This window comes from Ovis canadensis, chromosome 22, assembly GCF_042477335.2.
Source record: "Ovis canadensis isolate MfBH-ARS-UI-01 breed Bighorn chromosome 22, ARS-UI_OviCan_v2, whole genome shotgun sequence".
Taxonomy (NCBI): domain Eukaryota; kingdom Metazoa; phylum Chordata; class Mammalia; order Artiodactyla; family Bovidae; genus Ovis; species Ovis canadensis.
The window spans coordinates 59,898,185-59,918,718 of record NC_091266.1 but is presented as its reverse complement, the minus strand read 5'-3'; the positions used below and the strand labels follow the sequence as shown (position 1 = coordinate 59,918,718).

The window sequence follows — 20,534 nt, the reverse complement described above, 5'->3', positions numbered from 1 at the left end:
AGTCTGGCTTCCTCGTAACGATATAAAAGTGAAAATACCATTCAAGGGGACGCTTGAACTGATCCCAGAGCTACAAATTATCCTCTGGCTGGCCTCTGCCAGCTGATCCAAGGGAAAAAAAAAAAAAGAAAAGCCCCTAGGCCCAAATGTTATGCACTTATTTTAAATAAAATTCCAGTCTCCCTCTGGAATTCCAGTCTACCCACTATAGCGATAGTGGGTATCGCTATATCAAATGATTCGTCAAGTCCTCAACCCTGGCACCTATGAATGTGACCTTGCTTGGAAATGTAGATGTCTTTGCAGATGTAACTAAGGTCAGATAAGGTCGTATTGGATTAGGGTGGGCTCTGACCCCATGACAGGCTTCCCTGGTAGCTCTGCCGGTAAAGAATCTGCCTGCAATGCAGGGGGTGGTGGTGGTTGCGGTTTAGTTGCCAAGTCATATCCAACTCTTGGGATCCCATGGAATGTAGCCCGCCAGGTTCCTCTGTCCATGGGATTCTCCAGACAAGAATACTGGAGTGGGTTTCCATTTCCTTCTCCAACAATGCAGGAAACCCTGGTTCAATTCCTGGGTTGGGAAGATCCCCTGGAGAATGGATAGGCTACCCACTCCAGTATTCTTGGGCTTCCCTGGTGGCTAAGATGATACAGAATCCACCTGCAATGTGGGAGACCTGGGTTCCATCCCTGGGTTGGGAAGATCCCCTGGATGAGGGCATGGCAACCCACTCCAGTATTCTTGCCTGGAGAATCCTAAGGACAGAGGAACCTGGTGGCTACAGTCCATGGGGTCGCAAAGAGTTGGACACAACTTAAGTGACTGAACACAGCTCTGCCCCCACGACTGGTATCCTTATGAGAAGAGAAAACAGAGGTGCCGATATAGACACACAGGAAGACTGAGGCAGAGAGGGCAGTGATGAGTCTCCAAGCCACAGCGCCAGCAACCACCAGAAACTGGAGAGGCAAGGAAGGGTTCTCCCCCAAAAGCTTCAGAAACAGCACAGCCCTGCCAACACCTTGATTCAGACCTCTGGCCTCCAGAACGGGACATTTTCCTGATGCTGTAAGCCGCCCAGTCTGTGGCCCGTCTCTGTCACTCTTGCTCATATGTTTCCTGTCAATTTCTGCTGAACAGGAAGCTCTGGACAGGTAAGAAAGGAAGTTATACCGACAGAGGGCTTCCCAGGCTGTGCTAGCGGGAAAGGATCCGCCTGCTAGGGCAAAAGACACAAGAGATGCAGGTTCGATCCCGGGTTGGGATGATCCCCTTGAGAAGGGAATAGCTACCCACTCCAGTATTCCTGCCTGGAGGATTCCGTGGACTGAAGAGCCTAGCAGGCTATAGTCCATGGGGTCACAAAGAGTCAGACATGACTGAGTTTGCACACACACACAAATATACCACTTAGTGATCTCCTACTGTGTGCCAGGCTCTGAACCAGAGGTTTCCACAGTTTATCTCATTGACTCCTGTCAATAATCCTAGTGAGCTAAGCACTCACTTATTCATATAACAATGGTTATAGAACACCTCCTAGTGAGACTGTCTCAGCGTGAGTTTCCCCAGAAGCAGGATCTCAGACAAGGTCTTGGATGCGAGAGCTTTACTTGGGAGGTGGTCCCAGGAGGCAGGAGTAAGGGTCTTGGGAGCGGAACTAAAGCAGCAGGGGCTCACGCATCCTGGGAACTCCAAGAAGGGTGCAGAACGCACGTCAGAAGTGCGCGTCCAGGGAGCTGGAGCCCAGAGCATTGACCCACCGCTCCCACTCCCAATAATGACCATCGCTTGTAGGAATCCCTCTCCACACACACTTCATTTCCCCTACCTTCTGAGCTGAAGCTCAGTGCAGGCGAAGGCAACCCGCTGGTGTTAGAGAAGGCTCAGGGCAGAACACGGAAAGTTGTGCTGTTCGTGTGTGTGCGCGCGTGTGTGTGTGCGTGTGCGTGTGTGTGTGTGTGTGTGGTGTGTATGTCAGTGTCGGGGGAGCCTGAGCTTGCACTCAGCCATCCAGCCCATCTTGCTATGAAATCAGAGGCAGGTCAATAGATTTGAGGGATGAGACTGGCTACATAATTTGCAGGACCCAGTGCAAAATGCAAAAGCAGGTCGCCTTGTTAAAAATTATTAAAGTGTTTTCTGAGGGCAGCCACAGAGCATTAAAACCCAACACAGACCCCTTCTAAGCCCATGGGCTGTGTACCTGCTCATTTTGCAGCCATGATGCTGGCCAGTGGTGGAGAGCCCACCAGCATTTGCGCCAAGAGTTACTATGTCCCGGGTGCCATACTGAATGCTTCACACATGCAGCAAGTGGTTATTTATTTGCATCCTGTCTTACATCAGTCACATTGAATATTTCTCTTTAGTGGACATGAATTTAGACACATACACATCCCTTCTTGGCTGGGAGTCCCTAAGCCCACACTTGGTCTGAGCACCTCCTCGCTGACAACCTTGAGCCCAAACCTGACAACTTTCGGTTCACGTGCAAAGGAGTTTGGCCAAAGCCTGAGCACCACATGTTGTTGTGGTGGTTTACCCGATGACCATCTCTAACATCAGCACATCACAAAGAGCTGATACTGAACACAAACACAGCTTTTCTGCCTTACCCTGCGTAACTCTGCCAGAATGCCACAGATACCACATCATTTTTTTCCTGTCATCACAAAGACATTCATGGGAAATTTGAAAATGATTTATCAGGTCATTGGGCTTCCATGATTATAGTTTTATGAACAGTAATTTGCAGGGGCCTCAGAAAGCAGCAGACCCCCTAAATACTGAAGTTGCTGTCTCTAAGGAAGCTCACCCTCAAGTTCCAAAGAAGAGCAGGAGGAAGGCCTAGTCTCTTCTCAGAAGGGCCGGTAGAGCTCATAACCACCGGATGGAATCTGTGCACTGCAGCTGGGTCCTCCATCCCTCTCAAGAAAATCTAGTAAAAGATGTTTTGAAAAGTTGGGGAAATTTGAAAACCATCTGGGAATTAAGCAGAGCTTCTCAAACTCTCTGCAGTGAAGAACAGTTTTTGTTTTTATTTTTTTGGTGTGTCTCAGATGCTTTTCCGCAGAAGGCGATGGCACCCCACTCCAGTACTCTTGCCTGGAAAATCCCATGGACTGAGGAGCCTGGTAGGCTGCAGTCCATGGGGTCGAGAAGAGTCAGACACAACTGAGCGACTTCACTTTCACTTTTCACTTTCATGCATTGGAGAAGGAAATGGCAACCCACTCCAGTGTTCTTGCCTGGGGAATCCCAGGGACAGGAGAGCCTGATGGGCTGCAGTCTATGGGGTTGCACAGAGTCAGACATGACTGACGCAACTTAGCAGCGGCAGATGCTTTTATAAAGTATAATAAAAGTGAATTTCTTGAAAATAAAATATACAAAAATGCAAGCCCCGGTGTTTTATTATTAAACTTATGAGGTCTACAATTACTCTGTCAAATTACTTTGAAAGTGGGATTTCCCTGGTGGTCCAGTGGCTTAGACTCCATGCTCCCAATGCAGGGGATCAGGTTAGATCCCTGGTCAGGGAACTAGATCCTACATGCTGCAATTAAAGAGCCCTCTTGCCATAGCTAAATTCCAGTGCAACAAAACAGATAAATATTTTTAGAAAAATTATTATAAAAATTTCTGAAACCTTGCTCTCACTTCTGTTATTTAGCTTGTTCCTGATAGTCTGCAGGGTGACCCCAGTGGGCTGAATTGGCAGCCTTGATAGTAAGAGGACTTGTTCCTTTTCACACATGTGATAAGATATTAGGGTTCTATAGTAGAAGATCTTTCTTATTAGGAGACACATGCTAAAGTATTTAGGGAGAAAACATCAAGATATCTGCAATTGACTCTCAAATGACTCAAGAAAAAAAAAAAAAGTATCTCTGATAGAAAAGGTCCATATAGTCAAAACTATGGTTTTTCTAGTAGTCATATACGTATGTGACAGCTGGACCATAAAGAAGGCTTAATGCCAAGACACTGATGCTTTTGAGCTGTGGTGCTGGAGAAGACTTGGGAGTCCCTTGGACTGCAAGGAGATCAAACCAGTCAATCCTAAAGAAGATCAGTCCTGACTATTCATTGGAAGGACTGAAGCTGAAGCTGAAACTCCAATACTTTGGCCACCTGATTCGAAGAGCGGCCTCATTGGAAAAGACCCTGATGCTGGGAAAGAGTGAAGGTGGGAGGAGAAGGGGACGACAGAGGAGGAGATGGTCGGATGGCATCACCGACTCAATGAACCTGAGTTTGAGCAAGCTCCGGGAGTTGGTGATGGACAGGGAAGCCTGGCGTGCTGCAGTCCATGCGGTCACAAAGGGTTGGACACGACTGAGTGACTAACAACAAGGATAGGAAAAAAAAAACCGAAAGCAAATGTGACAAAATGTGAACAAATGGTTGTAACGTAACAAGTGGTGAGTCTGTGGGTATTCACTGTACTCTTAAATCAACTTCTGTACAGATTTGAGCAATCTTGAAAAGTTGAGGCTGGGAAGAAAAACTAGCAGATCACTGCTTCGTTTCTTCCCAGCACAAATTAAACATGAGGGCAAGTCTCCAGAGATGCGCTGGCCCGGGACCAGGGGCACTTACCTGTCCACATCCCGGGGAGCAGTGGGCAGGCAGACAGCAGAGCCAAGGAGAGCCTGGAAGTCCTCGGACCTGAGGCTCACTCGCTCTTTCTTTCGGCTGGGTCTTTGCTGCTGTGCAGGCTTTTCTCCAGCTGCAGAGAGCAGGAGCTACTCTCCCGCAGCAGGGCACGGGCTGTAGTGCACAGGCTTCCGTAGTTGTGGGATGCGGGCCCAGTAGTTGCAACCCAAAGGTTCAGTAGTTGCGGCTCATGGGCTTAGTTACTCCACGGCATGTGGGATCTTCCTGGACCGGGGACTGAACCAGTGTTCCCTGTATTGGCAGGCAGATTCTTATTCACGCCACCCCCAGAGAAGCCCAGAAGTGCAGTTTCATCCTGGACTCCCGAGTGGCTTTGACAAGTGATCCAAGCTTGCAGCCTCAGCATCCTCATCTGAAACGCAAGAGCCGCCCTTGCTAATATGAGATAAATGATGCTATCCTGGGACCAGTGAGTGCGCCGTGAATGGTGGGAATTGGCAAGCCTGGGCTCCCCTGGTCAGCTGACCTCATGAAGATGGGCTTTATTTGTGGATTTTTCAGGGATGCACCTTGTTTGTTTGTTTGTTTGTTTTTTAAGTACAGAGTTCCCCAAGGAGGAGGGGCTCACTGACGTCAGTTCCAGTTTAGGACCTTTTGCAGGTCTTGGAACTGCAGGTTGCATGACAAGTTTTAGACCCCAAACCCAATTCTGCTTGGAGCTGAATAACACACCCGTTGACGATGGTGTTCCTTTCCCTGCGTGCAGCAATTCCAGGGGGCTGGCCACCCCCTTGGCCATTCCAGCAGCTGTGGACTGTGGGCTGAGTCACATCAGCGGCCTGTATGACTCTGGTGTTAGTCATGGTTTCTGACATGTCTGGAGATCTTCATGTCACAGAAAATCTAACTTTAAAATTAACATTCTGGGACTTCCCTGGTGATTCAGTGGTTAAGAATCTGCAAGGGGCCCAGGTTCGATCCCTGGTCAAGAAACTAGATCCCATATACTGCAACTAAGAGTGCAAATAAGTAAATAATTTTTTTTTAAATTAACATTTCAAGTGTAGCGTCTCAAGCAGGGTGTGTGATAAGGTGCCCTCTTAAGAGGCCAAGGGACTTTTGAGACTGATGTTAACTCTGTTTGACTGTAAGGGACACTAATAGAGAATTCTAAGCTTTCCCACTGCACAGGGATTGGACATGTTTTATCACGTATTTCAATCAGTTTCCCAAAGCAAATGAAGTATGGTATACCTGGAGGTTAGACAAACGGCCCTGCATTCTAGATCTGCCACTTGCTGATTGAGGGACCTTCAGGCAAGAGACTGAAATAGGACCAGCTACTAATCTGTGGGGTTCAGGGTAAAATGAAGATACAAGGTCCTTGTTCAAATTATTCAGAATTTCAAAACAGCAACTGCAGAGCATTAAAGCAAGCTCAGGGCCCTCCTGAACATGAGCCTGTGTGACTACATGGGTTGCAGCCCATGAAGCCGGTCTTGCACCAAATCCTCCTTCATTTTTCACAGACAGCCTGCCTTGGGGTTTACACCCTCCCTCAAACTATGGTGAGGACTGAAACAGCTAATACCTGTGCCAGTGCAGTTTGCACGGGGTCCTCTTTCCTGGGAGGCAGCAACCAGCTCAAGTTAATCTTATACCAAGGGTCCAGCCAGGCCAGGCACAGAGGAGACCTCCCTTCAATGTTTGTTGAGCAGTAGCACCTCAATATGTTTGTTTATTTGCTCCATATGTCACAGTACAGATTCACTCACTTCCACAATCAGCAGGCTTGTTTTTGTTTTCCTAGGACTGGACTCACTGTTTTTCAAAGGATCCAGGCAGTGTTTGTGTGTATGTGTGTGTGTTTAATTAAAAAATAAAAGTGATGGGCTTAAACCCAAATGCCAATTAAATCCTGAAACTGAGAGCTTTATCCACTTCGATCTGTACCCCTCACTTCATAGACTGTGAGCATAGGAGTTTTAACACGTGTTTGCAAAGGGCCACAGCATCTGCAAAGGCAAAATGTACTCACTGATCTGAATTAATTACAAAGCACATCGTGGTTGTATCATAGCCACCAGGAACACAGCTACTCCACGGAAAACAGCCCGGCAAAATTTCTACCTCCATTCAGGACAGCGACTGAGAGCTTCAGATAATGTGGTTCTGAAGTGGGCTGAACCCTCAACAACACAGATAGCTGAGTGACAATACAGTCAAGTCCAACTCCCAGCAACTCTCACCACACAGACCCTTGAAATACTCAAGTGCACGCAACTAGTCCACTTTATTGCACAAAACAGTCACAATAAAAGAACCCACTATTATCTAGGGCCACTATCTTTTTTCTACAACCGTTGGTTCCTAGAAATGAAACAGGAGAGAGATAGGGAGAGAAGAAATAAGGCCCTCAGTTAGAAGTCTTTGATGAAGGCAGGGCCAGGCGAAAGCTCCCGCCCTTCACCAGTGGCCGGTCCCGGAGGCCTTTTACAGGCCTGAGGGTCCAGAGACATCAAAGCTGCTCTCAGGGAGGCACAAAGAGGGGAAGGAATTATGCCTTCCTGTTTAAAGACTGCCAAACAGGAGAAAACAGTGCCTTTCAAATTCAACATTTCACACTGAGGCTATGGATTCCATTTTTTTCCACTACTTTTTAAAAAACTTTTTATTTTGAAATAATTCTTAAATGAACAGAGAAAGTGGTTAGTCCTCCCATATATCCATTACTCTGATTCACCAGTTTTTAACATTTGGCACATAAGCTTTATATACTTATTATTTTTTTTCTGAACTGTTTGTTGCATATATCATTTTCTTTTGCCCTTTCACTTTTTTAACTTAAAAATAATATAACAGAATGAAGATTTTAAAAAAAGCTTTCAGGATAACCTGCAATCCTACCTCCCTAATACTAGGTTCAATTAAAAATGACTTGATTCTGTTTGTCAGTTTGCATATATGATTTTCATAGAGCTCAGATCTCTTGAAATATACTCCCTGAATGATTCATTCATCCATCCAAGGAATACTTAACCTAGTAAGTACCTCCTTCAGTCCAGGCCCTACAAAACCAGTCAAACCATCATGTAATTTCATGTTACAAAATGTGATAGCTGCTATTAAGAGCAATTCTTACAATTTTCTCCAAAGGAAAAGTCCCTTGCCCTGACTCAGGGATGTTGATATGGCTGGGGCTTTTGCGGTATTTATTAATATTTTCCAACCAACTTCTAAAAAAATATTTTAGTTGGCTATAATAAGAACATATAAGCAACCCTACAGTAAATCAAAAAGTCAACATGTGAACTGGAAACTTTTTCCAACAGTGTCTCAGACTAGTTTTTCCAAATCCAGGAAGCGATCCTGTATCGCTAGCACATCAGCGCCCAGCAAGGAGATTTTACTGAGCTTTATTTTCCACAACATGTACTATCAAACACTGGGTATTTTGCTATCCAGACATAAAATTGTATGGAAAGATTTCATACGCCTTTTCAAACAACACAAACCAGCCCTCTCTCATAGCAAGTTCAAGATCACTTTTCAAGGAGGAAGGAAAAAGTTAATTCCTGGAACGTGGCAAGTAGAGTGGCTGGCAACCTTGGGCATTCACATTTGACTTTAGCTTCGTTTGAGCCCAAGGCAACAAAGAATCATGATTGTTTACAGTTTTTAATTTCTTTTTTAAACTTTTCCTTTTGTGCTGGGGGTATGCTGCTGCTGCTGCTAAGTCGCTTCAGTCATGTCCGACTCTGTGCGACCCCATAGACGGCAGCCCACCAGTCTCCCCCGTCCCTGGGATTCTCCAGGCAAAAACACTGGAGTGGATTTAGCCGATTAAGAATGTGACAGTTTCAGGTGAACAAGTGAAGGACTCAGCGATACACACACAGACATACATACACATGCACCCATTCTCCCCCAAACTCTGCTTCCATCCCGGTCACTATGGAACACTGAGCAGAGCCCCAGGCGCCACACAGTAGGTGCTTGTCGGCTATCCATTTTAAACATAGCAGTGGGTTTACACTGTTCAATTATCTGTTAAAAGCAAACCATTAGATCTTCATGAAAGATGCCATTTGTTTGTTTATTTATAACCATGTATGTGTATGTACCGGCTTCTCTGGTGGCTCAGACGGTAAAGAATCTGCCTGCAATGCAGGAGAGACTTGGGTTCAATCCCTGGGTTGGGAAGATCCCCTGGAGAAGGGAATGGCTATCCACTCCAGTATTCTTGCTTAGAAAATCCCATGGACAGAGGAGCCTGGCGGGCTACAGTCCACGGGGTCGCAGAGAGTCGGGCACGACAGAGCAACTTCCACTTTCGCTTTCTTCCATGTGTAGGTATGTATTCGAGGCTTCCCAGGTGGCGCAAATGGTGGAGAACCTGCCTGCCAATGTAGGAAACATAAGCAACAAGAGATGTGAGTTTGATCCCTGGGTCGGGCACAGTCCATGGGGTCGCAAAGACTCTGACACAACTGAGTGACTGACACACACAGTTTATCCACGGGGGAAGGCAGCCTTGTGGGAGGGGCTGGGGTGGGTGGTGTGTGCTCTGGAGAAAAGGCAGTATCTCCAAGGGTCAGCTGTGCCAGGCCTGGTCAGCAGGGGATGGCCAAGTCCATAGGAGAAATGCCCCTGCTCTGTGTGTGCTGAGAACTATCCACCGGCCCACATGCTGCAGCACTGGGACTCATTCTGGGCCAGACCCCTCAACTGGAGAGAGAAGCCCTTTCCCCAGAGCCTCAGAGTTGGAAAACACCCCTGATTTGAGTCCCAAATTCCAGTACCCAGAAAGAAGGAGGGAGACTTCTTGAACAAGGGGAGAAGTCACTCTGCTAAGGACTTTAAGTACCAAAGGAGACCTGATAGCCCAGAAGAAACAGAATCAAACCAGAAGGCACAAAGTTGCCTGTTATTGGCAACATCCACCAGGAATGGAGGCTCCCCGGGCCAGTAAACTGAGTCCCCAGAATAAAGAGAAAGCCTCTTCTACAGCACACCGCTGGGCAGTGTGTACATTTCCAACTCCTCCCACTTCAGAAGCTTGATTTACAAGATCGCTGCTGCCACATCGCTTCAGTAATGTCTGGCTCCTAGCGAAACTATAGAATGTAACCCACAAGCCTCCTGTCCATGAGATCTTCCAGGCAAGAATATTGGAGTGGATTGCCATGCCCTCCTCCAGGGGATCTTACCTACCTAGGGATCAAACCAGCACCTCTTAGGTCTCCTGCATTGGCAGGCCGTTTCTTCACCATTAGATTACCTGAACAAATGAAATATTCTGGGTGAATGGATTTTTCTATTTAACTCAGATCATCAGGAAAAAGTGATTATGGATCTTTTGCAAGGCAAAAAAAAAAAGTGTTAGATGCAATATTTCTGAACTATTTATATTACTTCTTCCTTAATATGAAAGTAATATGTGGAATTATGATTCTCAGTAATAATTTATTTTTTACTTTCACTATTACAGCTTTTGTTTGTTGTTCTGAAATTAATCCTCAGGAGTCTTAAAATCCACCATACCATACCTATCTTTGTCTTTTTATTTTTTAACCAGTGTCTGACAGTACATTTATTTTGGGACATTCCTTATTTTTTTCTTCCTTTAAAGATTAGATTGAAGGTTTATTACTAAAAAATGAAGAAAGAAAAACCTGTCATATAGGAAGCTAAAAATATGTTTTTAAAGTCACTAACTTTGCCTTTTTTGAATCCATGCTAATAATGAAGATATGTGTATATGAACAAAATCAGACAGACAGGGGTCTAACCCCAGCTCCTCAGTCACCAGCAGTGTGACCTTGGGGAAGTCACATGAAGTATTTGACTCTCATATGCTCTCAACTGTGAAATGGGAATAATACTAGCATGTCTCTTCAGGGGTTGCTATGAGGATTAAAGATGCATGTCAAGGGCTTAACCCAGTGCCAGGCATCCTAGCGAGTCAAGGACCAACATTTGTTGCTGTTATAATTATTTTTGTGACTCTTTTATGTGTCTTTCAAAATCCATGTTGGGACACCAGAAATTAAACCTGAGCAGTTAAATAGGATTAGATGGGAAGAGAGCACAGAGAGTACTAAACAATTAGCATCTCAGTACTATATACTGTAAAGGTAACTGGCATAGATCAAACTTAGTCAAAGCATGTATTCAGAAAATTAACTGAATTATATTTTAAAACATTTTCATCTTGACTTTTTTCTTATTGAAAAAATACCTTTATACATAATTGCAAGTATAAACTAAGGTTTGTAAAACAAAAGCTACTTTACAACATTTATATTGCAGTAGAACGTGCATAAAATTTACCATTTTGAGGTGTACAGTTGTGCGGCAATAGGCACATTCACAATTGTTGTAGAATCTGTCACCATCATCCATTTCCAGAACTTTTTCATCATTCCAAACAGAAACTCTGTGCCCATTAAACAATAACACCCCTCTCTCTGCTCTTCCCTGCCCTTGGTCATCTGTTTCCATTTGTCTCCATGATTTTGCTTATTCCAGACACCTCATATCAGTGGAATCATAATATTTATCCTCTTGTCTCTGGTTTGTCTCACTTGGCATAATGTCCTCAAGGCTGGTCTGTGTTTAGCATGTGTTGGAATTCTCTCCTTTTTACAGGCTGAATAATATTCTATTGTGTGTATGGACCACATTTTTCATCTATTCATCCTTTGACAGATATTTGGGTTATTTCCACCTTTTGGCTACTGTTACCAACATTGGCATACAAATACTTGCTTGAGACCCTGCTTTCCACTATTCTGCGTATATACCTAGAATTGGAATTGTTGATCATCCAGTAGATTTTACAGTACTTTTTGAGGAACTACCAAACTGTTTTCCACAGTGGCTGCACCAATTTATATTTAATTTCTAATTTCTGACATCATTACCAACATTTGATATTTTGTTTTTTTTATAATAGCCATCTTGATGAATATGATTTGATATCTTTCTGTGATATTGATTCACATTTTCCTTAGGGAAATCTCCTTGTTAGTCATTTGTATATATCTTCCTTTGAGAAATGTCTATTCAACTCTTTGCCCATTTAAACATTCCTGTTGCTGTCTGGAACATCTTTTTAAAAACTGGAGTTTGAGGGACTTTCCTGGTGGTCCAGTGGTTAAGAATCTGCCTGCCTGTGCAGGGGACAGGGGTTCAGTCCCGGGGATAGGAAGATCCCACATGCCACAACTAAAGAGAAAAGACCCTGCAGGCCACAACTAAGATCTGGCACCGCCAAACAGATAAATATTTTTTATAATTGGAATTTGAAATAACTCAAATTATTGGGGGCAAATAATTTGTGTTGGGGGCAAATGGACTCTATTTCAAAATACAGGTTATCAAGTTGAAATGAGAAATAAGTTTTGGTTCTGAGGATACCTTTTTCTTTTTTAAACATTCTTAAAACAATGAACACAGTATTTTCTAAGTTTAGGTCAAATTCATGTAGACATACAAGTTGAACAAGCGATCTAAAAAAAGCAGCTGACTTTCTGCGCTTTCTGGGTGAAAAGAGGGCCACTCAGAACCAAAACATCATCAGTGAAATAAGCAAGCAGAAAATCTTTCTGGTTATTATAGTTTATGCCTAAAAGGCAGAAAAGCAGATAACAGTAGTCCAGTAGTCTAGGGTGGGTGGGGTCCCGGTTTAATCTAGAACTATCTTGGGCGCCATGACCTTGAGGCAAAACTGCTCGGGAGAGGAGCGCCTCGAAGATGTTTCTGGGGGTGCGGGGTGGTCAGAAGACGGGAACCATTAAGAGTGCGGCTCTGGCAGTTTTTCAGCGGAACCGGAGCCATTCCAGCTGGCCCTCCGGGGCTTAATAGGGTCAGGCAGAAAACGAGCTTGGGACCTAGTAACAGAATTTTGTGATCTAGAGGGTGTGAAAAGCCTCGTCCCGCCCTGTCGCCCCTTCTAGGAGGTCTTCAGTAGGGTTCGAAAACCTATTGTTGGATGATAAAGCAACCATCGGGAGTCAGGACCCCCACAAGGCCGGTCGCGCCTGCCAACCTGGGCGCACTTTAGCACACGCTGCGGGCCTGAGTAGGGGTTTTAAAAATGTTAATAGACCGAGAGGCCTCTTGGGGAAGCAGAACAGGACCCCGCGGTTCGGGGGCCCTTTCTCTGACCCCCAGGCCCCGGCTGAAGTTGCCTCCGATTCGTAGGGCGTGGTGCGCTCCCGGGTACGCGGGAAGCCAAACCCGGCGACTCGGCTCCGGGAACCGCTGCCCCGGCGGCCTGCAGAGGCCGGGCCTCACACCCCTCTCCACGCCTTTCCAGCTCAACATCTCAATCCACTTCGTAACATCTCAATATGGTTTTTAAACAGATGGAGACGAAGGGCTCCGTTCAGCCCACACCGGGGGCCCTCGGAGGACGCGCGGCAGATCTTGGGGGCGAGAGATGAGAGTCGGTGGGCTTCTGAGTCGCAGGGAAAAGAGCCCTCCCAGCCCGCATCGCGGAGTCCCTCCAGCAAACCGCGCTCCAACGCCGCGGGCCACGGGCGTGGGATGTAGATGCAGCCGGCTCTCGGCCTGGATCCCAGGTTTGGTGTCCAGACACCAACCTCGCGGCCTCGGGACGGCGCGCGAGCCCAGGTCCCCGACTCTGAGGCGAGGTGAGGGGGGGGACCCAGCAGCACAGCGCCTCCGTCCCGCGGGGCCCGGAGCTCCCACCTAAAGGCAAGGCTTTAAAAATAGCCCCGGCGAGATCCAGGCAACAGGAAGGAACATTTTTTTTTTTTTAATGTGTAAAAAATGTTTTGCTTCTCGTAGGGAACACAACCGCTGCGAGTTCCAGCACATCGGGCTCCCTCCGCGCGCACCCACAGCCATCCGCCGCCCCTCGGGCGAGGCGCGGGCAAGCGTCTCCCGGATCCAGATTTGGGGAGCGCAAGTGCCCCCTGTGGCCGGCCCGCGCCTGACCCCGCGGGCCTGAGAAGGCAGAGGCGGCCGGCGGAGGGGCCCGGGAGGAAGTTGGAGCCGCGGGGCCGGGAAGGGGGCAGGTCGGCGTCGCGGGCCTGGCGGGGGCCCGCCGGAGCCAGGGCCACCCTGGGGCGCCGCGCCAAGGCCCGCGCGCACTCGAGTCCCCCCACGTGGCCGGCCGCCCGGGGCCCCACGTGGAAGGGGCGGAGGAGGAAGGAGGGAGGCTGGAGGGCCGGTCCCCCCCCTCCCCGAACCCCGCCCGGCCCCTGCCCCGAGGCCCCAGCGCGTCTCCAGGGCCTCCCGGGCGGGGCCAGGCCGGGGAGTGCCCGCCGCGCCCGGCCCCCTCGCCCGCCTGCCGTGCCCGTGTGCACTTTCGCGGAGCCACTAATCCCCCGAGAGAGCCGATTTGTAGTGAGGAGTATCTGTAGGGGGCGAGGCCGGCCCATGTGGGGTTGTGTCATTGGTTTGCAAAGAGAGACCCCGCCTTTGCCCAAAAAAAAAAAAAAAAAAAAAGGGAGCGAGGAGTGAGCGAGCGGCGACCCTCACCTCGCCTCCCGCCTCGCTCCTGCGCAGCCGGCGGCCACCGCGAGACGCGGCCGCGCCGCTTCTTTCCCTTTCCTTTTCTCTCCGTTTTCCTCCTCCTTCCCCGGAGGAGAAAACAAATAAAGAAGAGCAAATAGCCGGGAGGCGCTCGGCTTCCCGGACGCTCCCTTCCCCCGCCCCCCCACCCAACCCGATCCAAGTTGGAAGCAGCATCTTCTCGGGGGTGAGCGCGGCGTGGGGCGGTTGCGGGCCGGGGACCCCCAGCACGGCCCCCTCCCGGCGGGCGGGCGCGGGGCCGGGACCGGGCTGGGGAGGATCGGGAGCCGGGTGGGCGGAGGAAGGGGGTGGGGTGGGTGGGGAAGTAGGAAGAGGCTCGGCGGCGAGGGGAGGAGGAGGAAGGGGAGGGGAGGGCTGGGGTGGGGAGCGGAGGGGAGGGGAGGGGAGGCCGGGAGGGGGAGGCCGGGAGGGGGAGGGGCGGGGAGCTGGAGAGATTAAGTTTTTGTGTGTGTGTCCCTGTGTGCGTGTGTCATTTTAAGGTGGCCCGGGAGCGGCCCAGAGGAGCCGGCGGCGGCCCGAGGAGCGAGGGACGGAGCCGGGAGCCATGCCGCGCTGACCCGGGGGGCCCGCACAGCCGCCGCCGCCGCCGCCGCCGGGTGGGGTGGAAGGGGCGGGAGCCGCCGCCGCTGCCGCCGCCGCCTCCCGGGTGGGCGCCCTTCGCCGTGGACGCCGGCGGCCCGGGACGAGGTAAGTGGGGGCCCCGGGGGAGGGATGGGGCCGCCGCCGCCCCTGTCTCACCTGCGGCCGCGGGCTGGGGGGCGCCGCGCCCGCGCCTCACTGCGCCACTGGGGGAGGAGAAGGAGGGCGAAGGACACCGAGCCGGCATCCGAGGACATCTTTGGTCTGCGCCCCCCCACCCCCGGCCCGGTGTCCCCGCTCGGCGATCGAGGGGTGGGCCCAGGCCTGGGGGTCCCTGCCTGCCGTACCCCCCCCCCCCCCTCCACCGGCCGCCGCCGATCGCGCCCGCTGGCCGCTGTTTGCGCCAGGATTTTTGTTGTTGTGATGAGAGTTGATGAATGCGAAGTAGGCGGTCACCTTCCTTCCCATCAGGATTGGCAAAAAAAAATAAAAAGAAACCCCGAGCGCGGCGGCGTCCGGAGGGCAGCGGCGGCGGCGGCGTCTCGGCGACGGTTTCCTAGGCGCCCCCGGCTCCCGTTCCCCGAGGCCGGTGGGTGCGCGCGCGCGCGGGGGCCGCCAGCGACCCAGGCCGAGCGCGCGGCGCGCCGCGGGGACAATACGGCCGGATCCCCCGGGACCGGGAGTTCGAGCGCACGGGGCCTGGGGCCTGCGGGGCGGGGGCGGGGGAGGGTAGCGGGGGGTCCGCTGGGAAAACGGGGCGCGCGCGCCTCCGGGCCCCCAGGGGAGCGGCCCCTGCTGGCAGGGGATCCCGCGCGGCGCCCCGGGAGCGCAAGTGAGAGACGGGAACGCAGGCGAAGTGGAACCCTTTTGTTTTGCCGGCCCCGCATTGTTGGCTCCTCCGGGCAGCCGGGCCACATCTGCCGCCGCCGCCGCCGCCACTGCCGCGCCGGGCTCGGCCCGCCAAAGTCGCAGCGGGGCGGGGGCCCGGGGCGAGCCGGGCGACGGGCGCGGGCGGGGGCCGAGCTGGCCGGGCATTTCCTCTGCCCGGCCGCGCTCCCGCCGGCACCACTTCCTCCTCGCCCGCGGCCGCCGCGAACCCTGCCCGCCCGGCCGCCTCCCCCGCCCGCCTCCCCCGCCCTGGCCGCACTTTTCGGGTGGGGCGAACCCAAAAGAAAAAGTTTCGCAGGAGGGGCTGGCGAGGGCGCGTCCCGGGCGGCGGGGACTCGGCGCGGCGCAGCGACAGCCGGGCGGCCGCGATCGCCTCTTCCTCCTTGTCCTCCGCGGCGCCGGACCGACCCGCGCGGCCGAGGGGAAGCGCCTTTCTTTCTCTGCCTGGCGCTCTTCCCAGCGCCCCGGGGCAAGCTGGACCCGGGCGCGCGAGATCCGGGGCGCGCGGGGGCCCTTCACCAGCCGGAGAGGCCCGCGGCGTGGCCGGTCGCCCGCTGCCCTCGCAGCGCCCGGGTGCTGGGAGGCCGCGGGCCCGGGAGCTCGGCGCGGTCACCGCCAGCCGCGTCGAGACACACACGCGCACACGCTCCCTCCGGTGGCTTCGCTTTCCGCCGCCGCCGATGGTCTCGGACACCGAGTGTGAGTGCGCGCGCGAGTGTATGTAGTGCTCCCAGCCCCCGGAATACTTTTTCCGGAGGCGGCCCAAGCAGCTGTTGGCTCCAAGGGTCCCCGTGCTTAGTATTTAACAAGTGAAAGGAATTTTTCGTAGAAATCCCCGCTTGATCTGCGTCCTTGGCGGTGGAGGCTGGTGGCGGTGGCCTGCGTCGTCACGCCGGGCTCACTTGCTCTCTCCGGGGTAAACAGATCTTTCTGGATTTTTCCCCCCCTTTTTTTTTTTTTTAATTTCAAGACTGGAGATCGGGTTAAGTTCTTAGAGAGTCAGACGTGAGTGGCTCGAAGGGTAGACCAGAGAATGCTATCCTATAAATATGCATTGAGAATTTAAAATGCTAAGTGCCTTATTTGCAATTCTGTTGGATATTGTAGAGACTGGTATATTTTTATCTGACATGGATAATTTGGAGGGGACGTTTATTTTGGTTAGTTTACTAAGTGATTCTGCCTCCCGACTTTGGTGAAATAAATCAAACTTTCCTACTTCTTCAAAGAAGACACTCTTCTCTGCTAGGTGCTTGGGTTCAAAGGCAAGTTTAAAATTTACCTCGTGTTCAGTCCTTAGCTGTTGTTCTGCCTCTATGATTCTCAAAGTAGAACTTCAGTTTTCATGTGCTTAGGAGAATTCCACTCTTTTTATTTTCTTTTTTTTTTAAATTTTCCCCCTACATTTTGAAGTAATGGGACTTTTAAGGATCTTGTTTTTATAATCACTTGATTTCAAAGAGTACTTCTTAGAGCAATTACAAAGTAATATTCAAAATGCTAATTAAACACTTGCAGTCAGAGCAGCTTTCATATTGAAACAGGATTTCTTTTCTCTTTTTTAAGTACCAGGGACCCTATCCCAGAGTTGAAACACTAAATATCCTTTTGTCTAGCATCAGATCTCTCTGCGGCTCTGACACTCTCCTGTAAAAACCCTAGTGCCCTTTTTATTGCCCCCAAAAGAAAAGTTAATGAGATGGTAGATTTCAAGCAAAAAAACAGGCCCTCCTTCTTGCAAAATATGCTTCCAGTTGCCATTGAAGTTAGATGCTAGCTGTGAATGCACTTGCCTTTAATGAAACCAGTTTAATAGTTCACACTTGATCAAGTATAACAGGACCAAACAAAGGAAATACGCCAGCATATTTCTGTAGAGCATTGAGGGGTTTAGCGCAAGTGTTTATGCGGGGTCACCCCCTCCCCGCTCTCTGTCCCTGGTAGAAGGGAGTGAGGGTTGAAGGCAAAGGGAATTTATGACACTGATTGGTTTTCTGTGCCCGAGGGGTAGGGACCCCTGTTTGTCCCTGTAGAAAACAGTTATTAGAGGAAATTTACGAATCTTGGGTTTGGAGCTTGTTTTGGACCTGACTAGGTGCCTTTTGGTTTATTTCTTTTTCCTGCTGATAAAGCAAGGGGCGGGGGGGAGATAAAGCTAGGTTTGTTTTCCTCCTCTTTTCTGATTGTGCATTAATAACAGCTGGGTGCTCTCTGTAGCTCTGTGGATTTGAGCTCAGAGCCCTGCTATTTAAAATTTCAGTTGTGTTCTTTGAAACTGTCCCTTAACTGGGTGTTCTCCTGGGGGAGGGGCAAGGGGAATTACCATCTCTTATCTGTGATTTAGGCAACAACAACAGCAACAAGAGCAAAAAAAACCCCAACTGTGTCCTTAAGAGGGTTTCTTTTCTGGTCTGGAATTGCAACTTATGTCTGGCCCTTAGTCTTTGATTAGGTGAAGAAATATTTGCAAAGTGTGTGTCTTTAAAGTTAAAAAAGTTAAAAAGTTTGGCTACTTAAAAACAAATATTACTAGCATTGTAAAAATACACCAGTGACATACTTTGTGAGATGTTTTGGCCTTTTAAGACTCAGGTCACACCTGTTCCTGCAAAGTCGAGTTTGCTTTCCCTGGCATTGTTAATCTGGTCGTGTACACAAGATGAAACAGGAAAACTTGCTATCTGTATAATGATTAACTAGCCACCAGTTACCCTTTCAGGGAATAATCAATACGTTTACTCTTGACTTGTAAAACTCCAGAAGGAAATCCTATTCATAAGTCTGAAAAGTGTTTTAATGAGAGATGAAGTGAAACAAACAGCAACAACAAACAAAACTGCAAAATTAACCTGGAACTTGTTTAGCTCTCTGAGTAGCTAGGGCCAGGTAAAGGATGCGGGTGTGCACACTGCAGAGTGGGAAAGAATTTTATTGCTGTTAAAATATTCTGGCAAAGGGAGTTCAGTCAGGTTGGCTCACACCATTGGAAATCCTTGAGGTTCAAAACCAAAAGGTTGGCCCCGCTGGGGTCTAACACCCAAAGCCATTTGCCAACAGTTCTCTCCATCATGAATCATTTTTGAAGGCAAAGTTATCCCCTTTGCACTTAACACTTTTCCCTAAATGGAAAAAATGTAAAGCGTTTACAGCAACCGTAGAACGGCCACCCCAGTTGTCATTTTTTACCACTGTCATTTCGATATAGAAGGGCTGTCACCATAACGCATGTGAATACAAGCCTGGGTCCCTCTGTGAATAATCTTTCTATCTGCGAAAAGCAGCAGTCCAAGTGTCTCGTGTTCCTGATACTGGCCTCAAATATATGTTCCTATAGGACATGATTGGGAAAGGAAATTTATCTGTTCGGCAGAGCACAATTCCGGTAGTATTTCCACCGCCTGGCTGATAGTTCAGTTACCGCGGGTGGAACACATTTTCGTAGTAATTAAAAAAACGAGAATGCAGTTTGCTTGACCCTTCGAATAGAGGTACTCATACTTAACACCGCGTATTGAAACGCTGCGCCTTGTTCTCCAAGAAGGTTCCTGGGCGACTCGCTAGCTAAGGAATGCTTGTGTGGACTTCCCCTAGTGCAGACTTTTAGCAGGCACATGAAAATGCTGGAATGGATATGCTCTCAGAGGCTATGCTGCCTGGGCAGTATCAGTTTTCTCCTTTCCAGCTGGTAAGCATGTCCTAATTTACGCTGCTACAGTTAAAGTTACAGCGTTCTGGGAAAGAAGGAAAAATATAAAACTCCCCACCCCCTCACCCTCACCTAATCTTTTGAAGTTAATTTTTGTTCAAGTGTGTGTTTGATGGAATATGTATCAAAGACTCATGAAAGGGATTTTTTTCTTTTCTTTTAAACATACCTATTTCTGGGTTTGGAAAATTATACTTAATAATTGCTAAAAACTTCAGAACCATTTTTAAGGTGTTCAGCCTTTCTTTTGATCATGATTTAATGGACAGTAGTATCCAAATGCCATCAGTGTGACTCTAATAATCTGAACAAATTAACGTCTCAGCTTCATGTGTAGTTTGCTCTTAGCATCTTAGTGTTGCCAGCCGAAATTACAGCTACAGTTGGGCCTTCAGGACTGCACTAGTGAAAAGAAGGGCTTTGCACGTTGTGCTAAAAACCAGGATTCGCAGATGAATACAGAATGTACAATAGTGAGCGGGCCAGGCCATTGTTTGTGTGGAATGTTGACAATGGGAGCCAAGGGGCAGCTTCATTCTCTAACTGCTCGAGAGCACAGAAACTTGAGGAGCTGCAGACGGGGTGGGAACCAGACTCGGCAGTCATCCGTCTTTGCCCAGCCGCTGGCCTGCTCCCTTTCCAGACTTTTTCTTAGAAGGTGGTCTTTTCTGGACCGCCAGGGAACTTTGTGTGCTTTCTCTTCTCAGTGATCTACTTTTTTGGAGGCAAGATTCTAAAGGCAGATAACAGGGTTCTTCAAAGAAAGTGTACACGAAGCAAACTTTTTGTCTCCCTGGAATGCAATTTTCAGAAATCATACTCAACCCTTACCAGAAATCGAGGAATGTGAAGTCACAGGAAGCAGTGGTGTTTATTTTTATTATTTCCCTCACATTAAAGTCATTTTGGGTTTGTTGGTGGTGTTAGCGAAAGTGCAGTGAAAATGAGTATTTGTTGGATTTTTGTATTTTGCTGCACAGCTGCTGCTATTTCTGGAAACGTTCCTCTGAGTTGCATCTTCTTCCTCCATTCACCAAGCTTCCTGCTTGCACATGGGAGCTGAGGTTCCCAAGTGGGGCCAAAACTCTTGCTACAGGGGTGGGCACTCCTATTAACCTTCTTTTTCACCCCTCCCAGAACTGGGGTCAGTGTAGCCCTGGCTCCTTG

The 20,534-nt window shown here is 49.3% G+C and overlaps 1 protein-coding gene and 1 long non-coding RNA gene across 10 annotated transcripts in view; one reads left to right on the top strand and one right to left on the bottom strand.

Annotated features, from left to right (window-relative positions):
• Window positions 1-8,702: 8,702 nt before the first annotated feature.
• LOC138427470 (uncharacterized) lies at window positions 8,703-14,990 on the bottom strand. Its single transcript, XR_011252023.1, has 3 exons — window positions 14,933-14,990; window positions 9,842-9,908; window positions 8,703-9,027 (listed from the first exon to the last, which is right to left on the bottom strand). It is a non-coding gene; the product is annotated as an uncharacterized lncRNA (long non-coding RNA).
• Window positions 13,901-20,534, top strand: part of CTBP2 (C-terminal binding protein 2) — a 167,807-nt gene continuing 161,173 nt past the window's right edge. Inside the window, exons 1-2 of one of the 9 annotated variants that reach the window (XM_069566830.1) lie at window positions 13,901-14,360; window positions 14,674-14,881. The gene's annotated coding sequence lies outside the window, so the exon portion shown is untranslated. Of the gene's footprint in view, window positions 14,361-14,523; window positions 14,882-15,173; window positions 15,363-15,802; window positions 16,578-20,534 lie in introns of those variants that run through there. The other 8 variants (XM_069566820.1, XM_069566819.1, XM_069566829.1 and 5 more) reach the window with 8 other exon arrangements.